The sequence below is a fragment of the Nothobranchius furzeri genome, chromosome 14 (genome assembly GCF_043380555.1).
Source record: "Nothobranchius furzeri strain GRZ-AD chromosome 14, NfurGRZ-RIMD1, whole genome shotgun sequence".
Classification (NCBI taxonomy): domain Eukaryota; kingdom Metazoa; phylum Chordata; class Actinopteri; order Cyprinodontiformes; family Nothobranchiidae; genus Nothobranchius; species Nothobranchius furzeri.
Genome location: NC_091754.1, coordinates 62,406,347 through 62,421,694, shown reverse-complemented (window position 1 = coordinate 62,421,694; position 15,348 = coordinate 62,406,347). Strand labels below are relative to the sequence as shown.

Below are 15,348 nucleotides of genomic sequence, written 5' to 3'. Positions count from 1 at the left end.
AGTGTAGTGGTGACTTGGAGCAGACATCAGCCACTTTGCACCTCCGCCCACGCAAAGGTTAGGGTAAGCAGCCCTAAATAGTTTACTGCTGTCTAAATAGTGATGCAGTCAGAAGCAGATATGAGAGGGATTCAAAGAACAATTTCGACCCATCCACTTGCAATTTGAAAGGCCACACAAGAGCTTTTATTACATTGCACAACCAAACAGAGGCATAGCCAAGAGGCAAAGCCTGGCAAAAAATGCTTATGCTCATTAATGTCACTCTCCACGGAAGTCTTTAGTAAAAGGCGAAAGACTTATGCGGACTGAAGAGGAACCAGAGTACATGTTGCTTTATTGTCCTCATAATCCAGACAGCAAGCGGGCCTAGCTGTTTTTGTTACGGTGAACCTTCCTGGAACAAAATCAGAAGCCCGGCCCAGTCTAATTTATTTCCATGCCTTATCTAGTTTCGGTTTTAAAGAAAGTTCTTAGCCATACTTATCCCTTGTTTTTCCACAAGGACAAGAAGTGTGAGCCCTGACCCGTTGTCTACTTGGATGACCGGTTTATGCATTGTTCGGACTTTGGCAAGTAAAGGCCGATTTCTTGTAAAACTTTCAAAGAAATAATTCCCACACAACTGTGCCCAGTGTTCATTGCAGACATGTTTAATAGTGCGAGAATGCTCTTTTTCACCTCCGTGGCTGGGCATTGAAATTTTATACAGGCTCTTAGAAACCTTGTGCCTTGTATAATTTGTGGGATTGATTTTCCACAACATCAGAGAGTGCACCACTCCCAGCTGCACTGCAGTGCTAGGCCGATGCTTGTGGTGAAGAGAGCAAGCTCTTCGTTCAACCCCTTAATACAAAAAATCTGTTTAATATGTCGTCCTCATATAGAGGACATATCAGATATTAAACTGATAAGAACAGATACTACACTTGATCTTAGCCAAAAGGCCGAGAAGCGATAACAGTGACTCCTAGCTGGATCGTGGGCCTCGCTGACCACAGATCACAGTATAGTGGTGACTTGGAGCAGACATCGGCCACTTTGCACCTCCGCCCACGCAAAGGTTAGGGTAAGCAGCCCTAAATAGTTTACTGCTGTCTAAATAGTGATGCAGTCAGAAGCAGATATGAGAGGGATTCAAAGAACAATTTCGACCCATCCACTTGCAATTTGAAAGGCCATACAAGAGCTTTTATTACATTGCACAACCAAAATGAGGCATAGCCAAGAGGAAGAGCCTGGCTAAAATTGCTTATGCTCATTAATGTCACTCTCCACGGTAGTCTTTAGTAAAAGGCGAAAGACTTATGCGGACTGAAGAGAAACCACAGTACAAGTTGCTTTATTGTCCTCATAATCCAGACAGCAAGCGGGCCTAGCTGTTTTTGTTACGGTGAACCTTCCTGGAACAAAATCAGGAGCCCGGCCCAGTCTAATTTATTTCCATGCCTTATCTAGTTTCGGTTTTAAAGAAAGTTCTTAGCCATACTTATCCCTTGTTTTTCCACGAGGACAAGAAGTGTGAGCCCTGACCCGTTGTCTACTTGGATGACCGGTTTATGCAGTGTTCGGACTTTGGCAAGTAAAGGCCGATTTGTTGTAAAACTTTCAAAGAAATACTTCCTACACAACTGTGCCCAGTGCTCATTCCAGACATGTTCAATTGTGCCAGAATTCTCTTTTTCACCTCTGTGGCTGGGCATTGAAATTTTATACAGGCTCTTAGAAACCTTGTGCCTTGTATAATTTGTGGGATTGCTTTACCACAACATCAGAGAGTGCACCACTCCCAGCTGCACTGCAGCGCTAGGTTGATGCATGGGGTGAAGAGAGCAAGCTCCTCTTTCAACCCCTTAATACAAAAAATCTGTTTAATATGTTGTCCTCATATAAAGGACATATCAGATATTAAACTGATAAGAACAGATACTACACTTGATCTTAGCCAAAAGGCCGAAAAGAGATAACAGTGACTCCTAGCTGGATCGTGGGCCTCGCTGACCACAGATCACAGTGTAGTGGTGACTTGGAGCAGACATCGGCCACTTTGCAACTCCGCCCACGCAAAGGTTGGGTAAGCAGCCCTAAATAGTTTACTGCTGTCTAAATAGTGATGCAGTCAGAAGCAGATATGAGAGGGATTCAAAGAACAATTTCGACCCATCCACTTGCAATTTGAAAGGCCACACAAGAGCTTTTATTACATTGCACAACCAAACAGAGGCATAGCCAAGAGGCAGAGCCTGGCAAAAATTGCTTATGCTCATTAATGTCACTCTCCACGGAAGTCTTTAGTAAAAGGCAAAAGACTTATGCGGACTGAAGAGAAACCAGAGTACATGTTGCTTTATTGTCCTCATAATCCAGACAGCAAGCGGGCCTAGCTGTTTTTGTTACGGTGAACCTTCCTGGAACAAAATCAGGAGCCCGGCCCAGTCTAATTTATTTCCATGCCTTATCTAGTTTCGGTTTTAAAGAAAGTTCTTAGCCATACTTATCCCTTGTTTTTCCACAAGGACAAGAAGTGTGAGCCCTGACCCGTTGTCTACTTGGATGACCGGTTTATGCATTGTTCGGACTTTGGCAAGTAAAGGCCGATTTGTTGTAAAACTTTCAAAGAAATACTTCCCACACAACTGTGCCCAGTGTTCATTGCAGACATGTTTAATAGTGCCAGAATGCTCTTTTTCACCTCCGTGGCTGGGCATTGAAATTTTATACAGGCTCTTAGAAACCTTGTGCCTTGTGTAATTTGTGGGATTGATTTTCCACAACATCAGAGAGTGCACCACTCCCAGCTGCACTGCAGTGCTAGGTCGATGCTTGGGGTGAAGAGAGCAAGCTCCTCATTCAATCCCTTAATACAAAAATTCTGTTTAATATGTCGTCCTCATATAGAGGACATATCAGATATTAAACTGATAAGAACAGATACTACACTTGATCTTAGCCAAAAGGCCGAGAAGCGATAACAGTGACTCCTAGCTGGATCGTGGGCCTCGCTGACCACAGATCACAGTGTAGTGGTAACTTGGAGCAGACATCGGCCACTTTGCACCTCCGCCCACGCAAAGGTTAGGGTAAGCAGCCCTAAATAGTTTACTGCGGTCTAAATAGTGATGCAGTCAGAAGCAGATATGAGAGGGATTCAAAGAACAATTTCGACCCATCCACTTGCAATTTGAAAGGCCACACAAGAGCTTTTATTACATTTGTTCTAAAATAAAATGTTTTATTTTATTTTAATTACCTTAAAAGACTCAAAGTCTCTTTTTACACTTTATATTTATTTAATCAGGATCGTTGTCAAGTCGACGCCAGAAACAATGAAACACAACTTGAATATCAGATGAACAACAAGGCTTTATTCAACCGGCATTCATACAAGTTATCAATCATGAACGAAACATTTCTCTTACCGTTGCTTATGGGTGGAGAGCTGAACACCCCAGTTAGAAAACGTAATCCATGATAGGTGAAGAACTGAACACATGTAATCCATGAACCTCGTCAGGTAGAATCCTTCAAGCAGCTCTAACCCCCCTGAGCCCTGCTCTGCTCCTTATACATTCCCTGATGTGCGTGCAAAGCTGCACACCTCTACCATGATTACCTTGATTACATCCTCATGATCACATTATGTTCGGCTCTACCATGATTACCCTTGATTACATCCTCATGATAAGTGTGATTGACAAACAGTAGTGATCAATAACTTATATAAAGCAATTATACAACAGATGACAAGTTCATTTTTATTACATTCCACTCTTGAACTTTTCATCTAATTTATGTAACATATCCATCACCATTTCCCCATCAAAACCAACGTCATTTATAACATACCTTGTAGTTCCACTTTAATTTTCATCGTAGTCTTTGCATTATTACCCAATTTATTTCTCTTCTTAATCGAATAACATACCAACAAATAATAAGATTACACAATGTTAGAATGCTGATTATAATTAATGCTGCAATCATAGGTGGAATTAGCACTTTATTAGCGGTACTTGACATGCCTGTAAATATATCCCACCAATGATGAGCGGAAGCCTGTTCAATCAATGTAGCAACATGTTTTATTTCCCCTTGTGCCACAAGAGTAGACACCATGAGCCTGGAAAGGTTGGACCTATGAGAGTCAATCAATTTTGCCACTTCAGTGGAACCATCCAATGCGCATTTGAATCGTTCCAGTGAGAGTGTCCAAGGGGAGTGTAAAACCTCCCATTGTATCTTAGTCAGCCGACTAGATACAGTGTAATTACTCAACCAATAGGTCACGTTATTCCATTCCCACATATGTATACCCTTGAGACAACCTGAAAAGGGAACTGAAGGTACCTGTGGGGAATTGGTCATTGTAGCCACGCATAAGGTGTTAGGACCCACCTGCCAAAACTGTTCCTCTGGGGGTGTGACCGTCCAATCACAGAGTACGACCCTTGAATCAGTGAAACATGGATTGCTATGTCCTTTTACCAATGGGCAGGCTAAACCCTTATCAGTCTCATCACAGTGTTTTACTTCATATGTTCGATTTGTTTTAACATCCCACCACTCTCCACTAACATGGAGATACCAAAACCCTTTAGTGGTTATCACCGGCAGTATCTGATATCTACACACAGTCATTACTGATGTCATATTATACTGATCCCAGTATCCAGTACACATAGATTTATTACAAATCGTCATTTCTGCATGTGGCTGTAGCCATAATGAACTACTGATGTTCCATAATGTTCGCCATGCATGATAGTTATTACTCATTACCTGTATTTGAAACCTATTTCTTTGTGTCTCAGCATGAATAGTCTGCAAGGAACAGACTGTCCAATTACCTATGTGTGACAAATTATGCAATGCATCATAAGTTTCATTCCAAAGCTTTAGATTCCATTTAAATACACTTTTCCACACATCACTTCCTTCTAACTGACTAGATACAGTCGAAGGCATCCATCTTGCAGTCTTGGTGACAGCTTGTGCGGTGTATTCTCCAGGGTTGGACAGCATAGTTCGTGTTACCTCATTGTCTGCTGTGTTAGCCAGACCATACAAAGTTCCAGTTCCTCCTAGCACGGTGTCATACCATGCTCGCCTCCTCCTGTTGCAAGGCGGAATAGGAGGGAATTTCACAGTCCATCGCACATATTCAGCTACCCTTATTTGTCCCATTTGTTGACAAGTGTGAACCAGGGGAGCTACAGCTGTCTGCGTAGCTCTAGCTGTGTCGGGCAGCACCCAGAATATGTACAAATAGGCGTGTCCTCCTGTGATTACAGTTCCATTCCTGATCCAGAAATCGTGATCAACCTTCATACTCCAATTTGTGCCATTTTGTATGCAAGTACCATTCCCCTGATGGTATGCACAGATGCGCGCTGCAGAATTAAAGGTTACTGTTGATCCTTGAACCAACACCCCCGGGCTGATCACCCTTCCTCGGAATTTAAGACATCCTCTGCACCGGTACATCTTACCGGTAGATGTTAAGTTTCCCAAGTAGCAAGCGTCATTTGCTCTGCATGTGAATGTGCCTTGAGTGCGGTTGGACATACTGTTAACCAATTTCAGATGGCCCATGACCCCTTCTTCCAACACTTGTCCTTCCGTGAGCCCCCAACAGAAATGTGCCCTCAGTGCGATGACAGCGAGGACATGGAGGACGATGACCAAACATCCGACACCACCAGGTCCGCGGAGCCCATCCATCGCCTCGACAAGGGTTCAATCCTTTTGTAGGGGAAGGGGACCCAGTCAACCACCGTCACTCAGACACCCGCCTATGGGATACATACAAAACTGCAGATAGAATGACAAGCATTAATTTTCTCTCCTGTAACATTTGTTTATCGGAATATTAATCCATTTTTCCTCTCCGGGGAACAATACACTTACCACAGCATCTTTTCCCTGTGCAATAATCTCTCCAGCTCTGGGAGGACCATTGAGCTGCTCCACCCACACTTTTGCCCCCGCAGTAAAGTCTGATGATCCAAACCCAGTTTCACCCCTCTGAGTGATAGTGGTAGGTTTAGTAATCTCTTCAACTTTGGACATTACACACCGTTTGATTACTAACTGAGCTATCTTGTCTCCTTTTTCCAGTACCAACGGTTCTTTACCTGTATGCTGACACACCACACCTATTTCCCCTTGATAGTCTGAGTCTATTACTCCAGCTAAAATGGTTAGACCCCTCAAAGCTAAACCACTTCTTGGACACACATGAGCATCCACATGTAATACTGACACAGGAATATTTTGGCATTTCTCCCAAATGTCCTTCCATAGGTCAGCTCCCCAAACCTCTTTTGAATGTATCTTCCATTGTGTAGCATGCCAAGTTGGCATCCAAGTTAACATTCCTTGGGCTACTGACCAGGAGTCAGTATAAATACTTACTCCCTGCACCCCAGCCGCCATTATTACCATGTGTACTGCTTTCAACTCCGCCCATTGACTACTCTTTCCTGTCCCTGTGAGTTCCATAACTTGTTGTGTACCAGGGTTAAATGCCCCAGCCTTCCATTTCCTGGTTCCTGCCACATATTGACAGGAACCATCAGTGAACCAGGCTCGCTCCTGCTGCTCTGGGGTGAGTTCGCTCCATCTTACCCCCAGTTTCACAGGAGAATCCTGGATTGGTTTTACCTCAAAAGGCACTTCATCCATTTCTGGAACGTCTGCCACTTGCTCGTGGAGCATTGATACTCCTTTTTCTCCTGGTTTCATTCTCTCAGAAACATACCACTTCCATTTTATGATGCTAGCCTCTTGAGCTACCCCTATGCGGTGAGTTGTAGGATTGCTCATGACCCAAGTTAGAATGGGTATATGTGTTCTCATCATTACTTCATGCCCCACAGTTTGGGCTTCTGTTTCCAACAAAGCCCAATAACATGCCAACAACTGTTTTTCAAATGGAGTATATCTCTGTCCTGCATCAGGCAATTTCCTAGACCAAAAACCCAAAGGTTTTCTGCACCTATCTTGTTTTTGCCACAAACTCCAGTTAGCATAATCATTTACTGCAGAAACCTGTAACTCCACTGGTCCTGACAACATCTTCCCCAAAGAAACAGCTTGTTGGATTGCCTCTTTAGCTAGTTCAAATGACTGTTGTTGATCAGGCCCCCATTCAAACTGCTCCTTCTTCCGAGTGCATCTGTACATAGGCTGCAAGATCTGTCCTAAATGAGGTATGTGGTGTCTCCAGAACCCGAACAACCCAATATACCGCTGAGCATCTGTCTTGTTCTGTGGTATTGGGAACCGTGCTATTTTCTCTTTAGCTTTAGTTGTTATCTCTCTTTCCCCTCTATTCCAGATAATTCCCAAGAACTTCACTGACTGTGCAGATCCCTGCACTTTCGCTGGATTTATCTCCCATCCATGATTCTTCATATGTGTTATCAGAAGTGGGAGCAATTGCTCAACCTCTTCTTTAGTGTTTCCCTGAATCATGATGTCATCAATGTAGTGTGATAGCAATATGCCTGATGGGATCTTTAAAGTCGACAGATTTTCAGCCACTATCCTATGACAGATTGTGGGTGAATGCAAATACCCTTGTGGTAATCTGGTGAAGGTGTACTGTCTTCCTTCCCATGTAAAGGCAAACTGTTCCATCTTGTCCTCAGGGATAGGTATGGTAAAGAAAGCATTGGCCAAATCTATCACCGCATACCATGTACCAGAGTGATGCTGCACCCTTTCCACAATCGTGATAACATCCGGAACCGCAGACGTTAAAGGAGGTGTATGTTTATTCAGTGCTCTATAATCCACAGTCATTCTCCATGAACCATCTGATTTCTTCACTGGCCATAAGGGATTATTCCACCGTGTGGTGCATGTTTTCAAAACTCCTGCCTCCAGATATTCTTTAATAGTGTCCGTAATTTCTTTCTGACCCCCAGGCAACCGGTATTGTTTTTGTGATACCACCTGTGTTGCTTCAGGAATGGGAAAAGGTGTCATTTTGACCTTGCCTACCAAAATGGTGTGGATTCTGTTTATACCAAAACAAAATCGACCATGTTTCAGATGAAGAGTCATTCCGGCCAATATATCCATTCCAATAATCCATTCCTTTGCAGGAGCCACTACTACACTGTAATTTCTAATAGGTTGATTTCCTATTTTTAAGGGCAAAGTTACTCCCTTTCCTACTAACATCTGCCCCCCAAGTCCAGTCAAAGGTACAATGTTTCCCTTTATTTTATCAGGATTGCCATGAATTACCGAGGCCTCCGCCCCAGTGTCAACCAATGCCATTACTGTCTGTACTGATTTTTTCCAATAAATCTGTAATTCCACATGTGGTCTGATATCATTTATTGACCATCCTGAGGCACTGGCAACAACCTGAGCTTGACCTTCATCCTATTCATCATCATGTTCCCTTCGGTGCTGTTTTTTCTTTCTACGCTTCACTGCCGCCACCTGATAACACTCATCTGAACTCTCCTCCTCTGAAGATTCCTTGGGAGGGGCGGAAGGTTCAGCAGGCTTCGACACCACCTCCCTGATCACATTCTGCAACATTCCAGCCAATTCTGACACAGACATCCTGTCGTCCTTTTCAGGACAATGTCTGAACTGACAATGGACCTTCAGTCCCATTTGGCTGCATTTCTCCATCAATGCATTAGTGGGCAATCCATCAATCTCCTCAAACGGCACTCCCGCTTGTCGCAGTGCCCTCCACAGATCTGTTCTAGAGGGGCCCATTGCCCCCCCTTTACGACCCCTTGAATGTGGATCAATCCTGGGTTTATTTTCAGTTCTAGCTCCCTCTCTCCTCGTCTCAGACCAATCACCCAGCGTGGTGAGTTCGCCAAGACGATCTTTTATCGCGGCAAAAGTCTGGTCTGCCGCGCCAAACAACAAGCTGGTCACCATGGGTTTATAATGTGGTGGGGCATGTCTGATGAGGTGATCTCTAGTTGCCTTAGAGATGTTATAGTCCACCACTCCAGCTCCCCCGTTTCGAGCCACTTGCTCTCTAATAGTGAGTCTGGTGAGCCGCTGAATGGCATCTCTCACTGTCTGCCATTGCCCTTTAATCTCAGACCAGTCCGCCGTGGTAGGATAGATTACATGACATGCCAGAGCATATGCATCCCCCACATTGAAATCTTCATCAGCTGGCAATGCCCGGACTGTAGCCCGGTATTCAGCATTTATCTGTGCATCAGTACTTAATCCTGAAAATCTCATGGCATCACCGGCATCTATGGCTATATCACACGCACCATCCTCCATAAGGCGATTAAGCCAGGAGTCAGTTGGTTCGCCTGGGCGCTGTTTCAGCTTCCCATTCATGTGATTTAACTCATCTTGTGAATAATCCTCTAGCGTTGTTAGCAGCCTAGGGGCGGGTTGTGGCTGCTGTTGTAACATCCTTCTTATATTACCCGCCTCATCGAGTTCCGGCCGTCCCTGATCATCCACCATATCTACCAGTATTGGTGGAATAATTTGCTGTTCTCGCCGACGCCTAGTAATAGGTCTTTGTTCTGACATCTTTATCCCCTGTAATGATGGATACAAGGGCTGAGGTGGTGGGTCAGGTTTAATCACCCACTCCTCCTCCTCATCATCCCCCCAAAGATCCCCGTTCCATTTCTCCGGGTTCCAATCTTCACCAACATTCTTTACAAACGCCCGGATCTGAGCAGGACCTGTTCTACGAGGTCGCTTCTTTTCCTTCCTTTGCGCTCGAGACACAAAAGTCAGCGTTTTATCCAAAACATTCTGAGCATGCTTTAGCTCTTTCCCCATCACACACACTCTCTGCTCAAACTCTGAGCATGATTTTTCAACTTCTTCAGCATGGATTTTCTCCTGCGCCGCTCGCTCTCTACAACTGCTCAATTCTAACTCCTGTTTTTTCCATGCTTCTGCAAAAAGCCACATCATATCTCTCACTCCTGCCAGCGGCGCTTTTTCTTTAACTTCTATCCGCGTCAAACGGTCCAGCACCACGGCGGGGCTGACCACTCCATTTAACTCTCCCCACGGCCCAGGGCGTCCACCGCGCTGCCTTAACATATCACCAATGGTTCGGAACTCCTCCGTTTCCCAGCCGGGAATCGGCACGGGAATCGGCGTTCCCTCCCCAGAAGCACTCGGCTCCTTTTTGCTTCTCCAAAAACACTTCATTGTTGCTGGAATAGCTTGACTGATCCTGTTCGTGACGCCAAAAATGTTCTAAAATAAAATGTTTTATTTTATTTTAATTACCTTAAAAGACTCAAAGTCTCTTTTTACACTTTATATTTATTTAATCAGGATCGTTGTCAAGTCGACGCCAGAAACAATGAAACACAACTTGAATATCAGATGAACAACAAGGCTTTATTCAACCGGCATTCATACAAGTTATCAATCATGAACGAAACATTTCTCTTACCGTTGCTTATGGGTGGAGAGCTGAACACCCCAGTTAGAAAACGTAATCCATGATAGGTGAAGAACTGAACACATGTAATCCATGAACCTCGTCAGGTAGAATCCTTCAAGCAGCTCTAACCCCCCTGAGCCCTGCTCTGCTCCTTATACATTCCCTGATGTGCGTGCAAAGCTGCACACCTCTACCATGATTACCTTGATTACATCCTCATGATCACATTATGTTCGGCTCTACCATGATTACCCTTGATTACATCCTCATGATAAGTGTGATTGACAAACAGTAGTGATCAATAACTTATATAAAGCAATTATACAACAGATGACAAGTTCATTTTTATTACAACATTGCACAACCAAACAGAGGCATAGCCAAGAGGCAGAGCCTGGCAAAAATTGCTTATGCTCATTAATGTCACTCTCCACGGTAGTCTTTAGTAAAAGGCGAAAGACTTATGCGGACTGAAGAGAAACCACAGTACAAGTTGCTTTATTGTCCTCATAATCCAGACAGCAAGCGGGCCTAGCTGTTTTTGTTACGGTGAACCTTCCTGGAACAAAATCAGGAGCCCGGCCCAGTCTAATTTATTTCCATGCCTTATCTAGTTTCGGTTTTAAAGAAAGTTCTTAGCCATACTTATCCCTTGTTTTTTCCAGGAGGACAAGAAGTGTGAGCCCTGACCCGTTGTCTACTTGGATGACCGGTTTATGCATTGTTCGGACTTTGGCAAGTAAAGGCCGATTTGTTGTAAAACTTTCAAAGAAATACTTCCCACACAACTGTGCCCAGTGCTTCTTGCAGACATGTTTAATTGTGCCAGAATGCTCTTTTTCACCTCCGTGGTTGGGCATTGAAATTTTATACAGGCTCTTAGAAACCTTGTGCCTTGTATAATTTGTGGGATTGATTTTCCACAACATCAGAGAGTGCACCACTCGCAGCTGCACTGCAGCGCTAGGTCGATGCGTGGGGTGAAGAGAGCAAGCTCCTCTTTCAACCCCTTAATACAAAAAATCTGTTTAATATGTCGTCTTCATATAGAGGACATAACAGATATTAAACTGATAAGAACAGATACTACACTTGATCTTAGCCAAAAGGCCGAGAAGCAATAACAGTGACTCCTAGCTGGATCGTGGGCCTCGCTGACCACAGATCACAGTGTAGTGGTGACTTGGAGCAGACATCGGCCACTTTGCACCTCCGCCCACGCAAAGGTTAGGGTAAGAGTCCAATCTTCCTCTTCAATTGGACTCTTTTGTACTCACGTCGATACCTGAGTCGAGGTCTAAAGGATAGTGTTGCTTCTCACCTTACTGGGACTAGATTGACTAACATAAGAAGAAGTTTGCTGAGTCTTATGATGGTTCTTGTCTTGAATGCTGCTAGGAACCATCCCTGATAAATGACAATGGGGTTTCTGCTGGAGGAGGTGAAGAGGATAACCGATGGACAAGCATAACAAAAAGGAAAAGACAACACCACAATGCATCATCGTTTTATAGGCCATCTGATGACCACGACACAAATAGAGGAATTGTTCACAATGGAAGATGAGTAAAATGCAACTACTCTACACCCTATACTGGTTTCCATACCTGCATTCACACCATTACAGTCACACCTGCAGATGACAGGACTTTACTAGCATAATAACCATACAATGACTGTGTCACTTAGATGATGTTTAATTACTTTTGTTCCTGTTTTGCGACTTTGAATTAGTTCAGGTGCAGTACTGGTACTGTTTTAATTGTCCTTGGGGAGGATACTGCAAATGGGGTCATAGTTTTAAGGTGCACGTAAAGCCTTTGCGTGGGCCAGAAGGGCCAGGTAGATCTGAGATTATAAAAAGATAAATCCTAACAGAATATAGCATGTGTGTGTTCCTGGTAAACTACCAATAATGAGCCCAGAACTAACATGTTTCTGGATGGTGCTTAGAGTGCATTAATGACAATGTTATAGGTCATAATGCTACAGATTAATTCCTCGTATGCTGAGGATTCAGAACTAAAGATGATAGGCGACTCAACGTGTGAGTTTACCGTATAATCTTAGGTTTCACAACATTTTGTTCCCGTTTGTGTCGAAATTCTCTAACTTATCAATGTGATAACTAGGGATGAGCGAGTACACCACTATCTGTATCTGTTCAACCAACTAAATTATCTGTATCTGTACTCGGAATGGGCGTGGCATAACCCAGAAGTGGGCGTGGTTTAACAGGGAGTGGGCGTGGTTTACATCAATATATTATTTTAAGTCTGAAATTGATATGGATTGATCAGAAGTTGCTATGTGTATTGTTTTTTTGAAAACTATTTACAGAGCAGCCTCAGAATTGAGATTAAATATTTTTGATCACAGTAATAAAGAAACTATTACAGAACAAGTGTTTCAATAAAATCAGAACATTAATATTTAAGTGCATGGATTAATACATCTGAACTCATGCAGTAGGAACTAGGAAATATGAAATGCTAGAACCAGACACAACTTTATATATATATATTTTTTTATTTTAATTTGAGTAAACTGATTTTTTTCTAACGTTCTTGGCATTTTCCCACACAAAGTTAAACAAAACAATGTTGATTAATGTGTGTGTGTGTGTGTGTGTGTGTGTGTGTGTGTGTGTGTGTGAGAGAGAGAGAGAGAGAGAGAGAGAGAGAGAGAGAGAGAGAGAGAGAGAGAGAGAGAGAGAGATCAAAAAAATAAAAAACTCGACCGGAGCGGAGGTAGTGACTAACACAGCACGTCAGCTCTGTCTTGTCAAATGCACCATGTAAGTTACGAAAAAAGTCACTTTAAATATTCAACTGAAAAAGAGGCGCGCTGAAGAAAACCTTGGGAAAACTGAAGAAACTTGAGAAAGTGAAGCAATCACAGCGAGATCCGTTACTGTCTGTGTGCGTGCATGGATGAGCCGGACTGCGCTCCCGGCCAGCTGCAGTTTTGTGTGTAGGGAGGGGCGGGCGCTCTATGTGACTGGCCAATCACAGAGCGTGAAGACAGTCAGTTACCCAATGAGGATTTTCCTTCAGCACGATTACAGATATTGACTCGTTTTACTCGTGTCATGCTAGTATTCGTCAAAAATGCTTTATCCGTACCGGATACTCGTCTGAAACAAGTATCCGGCTCATCCCTAGTGATAACATAACCATGACTGTTACTACTCCGTTTCAGGTGAGACAGGTCTTCTGGTGGGTGCTGGATGTCATGTTTTGACTAGTGTTTTCTTATTGTGATGGATTAGCATGTGTTCATTTTTGAGGGTGTGTGGATGTTGCATGAAGGGTTTTGAATGTGGTTTCGAAGGATAAGGAACAGATTAGGTGATTCTGGTTGAGTTTAGGTCGGATTTGCTGAATGATTTTTAAATTTGGTTTTAAGGACTTATTTCTGGTCGTTTTACCGAGCGGCCATTTACATTATTCCTAGTTATCAAGGCAATCAGGTGAGTTTTGCTTTTACCGTTAACCCATAAATGCTTGAGTAAATCATTGCATGCCGTACTGGCAGATTAGCCCTTTAATTTAGGATAGTGGGTAGGATAGAAAGGGGGTGTGAATGTGGGGATGGATGCTTTGTCTATGGGTCTAAAATTAAGAAAGTTTTTGTGGTAATAGGTTTATAGGCAATTGGCGTGCTAATTCAAGTTTTTCTTGTTGACATGTTGTGTTTTGCCCGCTGTGGGGAGGATGAAGTCGGCACCACCATGCTGCACACAGATGGACAAAGGGAGGACTGAGCCAAGGACTTATGCCTTTGCTTTGCTGACAAATAAAGGACACTGGTGGTAAATCACCAGGACCACATAAAGCCCTCCTCAAGCGGAAGACCTCCAACGACGACATGGATGCTGAACTTGTTTTTTCCGTTTTATTCTTTTGAACAAAATCTTCAACCGGACTTAATACTGTTTCATTATGTCTTCACTAAAGCTAATTGTTCATTATTCATCATATTTGTCACCTGTTTATTCTCATGTGCTTTTGTTGTTTTGTGTGTTTTTTTCTTTTGATCACTGATGAGGATATGTGTCACCAATGTCCTCAAGCTAGTCTCGCATGCCCGCTCTGTGCTGCGGCGTTCGTCCCCTGGGGTCGGGGAGGACATGGAGGAATTTTCCCTGTTAAAGTACAGCGGACAGGGTTTTTCGCCGCCTTACGGGGTGTGCATGCAATACATTCTTGAAGTAATGAGTTCAGTTAATGCTAAAATCGTGTTTCATGTATTGTTTCATAGTTTTTCATTGTCTCAGCTGTTAACTCATCGGTTGTTTTTCAGTTACTTAATCATTGTTCATTACATATACATGTTGAAGTTGCTGTGTTATTCTGGAACATCATCTCGTGTTTTGGTATGGGTGCTCCTTTATGCATTTTTGAGTCAAGGTCATATCTTATACCCTTTTGTTCCCATTTTTGGTCATTTTGTGACATTCTCATTATTTGCTGCTCATTTCTTCTGTTACTTAGTTAAGCATTCATTTATTGATATACTCTACATTGCTAATTCGTTTACGATGGTAATGTGTGGCAGACAAGTCCACCAAAGGGAGGACTGCTGTCGCCAAAAAGGTCAAGAGGTCACCTACAACATATATTGAGCTGAATTGTGAGTCCTTAGGTTAAAAGCTTACTGAGATTGAAGATGCCAAAAGCTGTTTCAGTGTGCGTGCAGTTTAACATGCTGTTTTTCAGTCCAGCTTATGTAACTTCCAGTAAACCTTGAGTTCTCGGATCATATTGGGTAATAGAGATAACAGGGCTCGTCGACCTCTGGGCTGGTGGCGCGTCGACCATATTGGGAAGTGAAAACATCACCCCATCCAAAGTCAAAGGTCTGTGGGAGTAACGCCAGGGACAAAAGTATAAAGTTAGGACTCCACATTTGGTCGAGGTCTTTTG

General features: G+C 43.3%; 8 non-coding genes across 8 annotated transcripts; all 8 read right to left on the bottom strand.

The window, feature by feature from the left end:
- Nucleotides 1–213: 213 nt before the first annotated feature.
- LOC139062972 (U5 spliceosomal RNA) lies at nucleotides 214–328 on the bottom strand. The gene has a single exon (XR_011516512.1). It is a non-coding gene; the product is annotated as a U5 spliceosomal RNA (small nuclear RNA).
- A 439-nt stretch (nucleotides 329–767) lies between these two features.
- On the bottom strand, nucleotides 768–959 carry LOC139062889 (U2 spliceosomal RNA). The gene has a single exon (XR_011516430.1). It is a non-coding gene; the product is annotated as a U2 spliceosomal RNA (small nuclear RNA).
- A 263-nt stretch (nucleotides 960–1,222) lies between these two features.
- Nucleotides 1,223–1,334, bottom strand: LOC139063040 (U5 spliceosomal RNA). The gene has a single exon (XR_011516585.1). It is a non-coding gene; the product is annotated as a U5 spliceosomal RNA (small nuclear RNA).
- A 439-nt stretch (nucleotides 1,335–1,773) lies between these two features.
- LOC139062906 (U2 spliceosomal RNA) lies at nucleotides 1,774–1,965 on the bottom strand. Its single transcript, XR_011516447.1, has one exon. It is a non-coding gene; the product is annotated as a U2 spliceosomal RNA (small nuclear RNA).
- A 259-nt stretch (nucleotides 1,966–2,224) lies between these two features.
- Nucleotides 2,225–2,339, bottom strand: LOC139062952 (U5 spliceosomal RNA). The gene has a single exon (XR_011516492.1). It is a non-coding gene; the product is annotated as a U5 spliceosomal RNA (small nuclear RNA).
- A 439-nt stretch (nucleotides 2,340–2,778) lies between these two features.
- On the bottom strand, nucleotides 2,779–2,970 carry LOC139062892 (U2 spliceosomal RNA). The gene has a single exon (XR_011516433.1). It is a non-coding gene; the product is annotated as a U2 spliceosomal RNA (small nuclear RNA).
- Nucleotides 2,971–10,795: 7,825 nt separating this feature from the next.
- LOC129165726 (U5 spliceosomal RNA) lies at nucleotides 10,796–10,910 on the bottom strand. Its single transcript, XR_008565001.2, has one exon. It is a non-coding gene; the product is annotated as a U5 spliceosomal RNA (small nuclear RNA).
- A 440-nt stretch (nucleotides 10,911–11,350) lies between these two features.
- Nucleotides 11,351–11,542, bottom strand: LOC129166181 (U2 spliceosomal RNA). The gene has a single exon (XR_008565444.2). It is a non-coding gene; the product is annotated as a U2 spliceosomal RNA (small nuclear RNA).
- Between the last annotated feature and the right edge of the window lie 3,806 nt (nucleotides 11,543–15,348).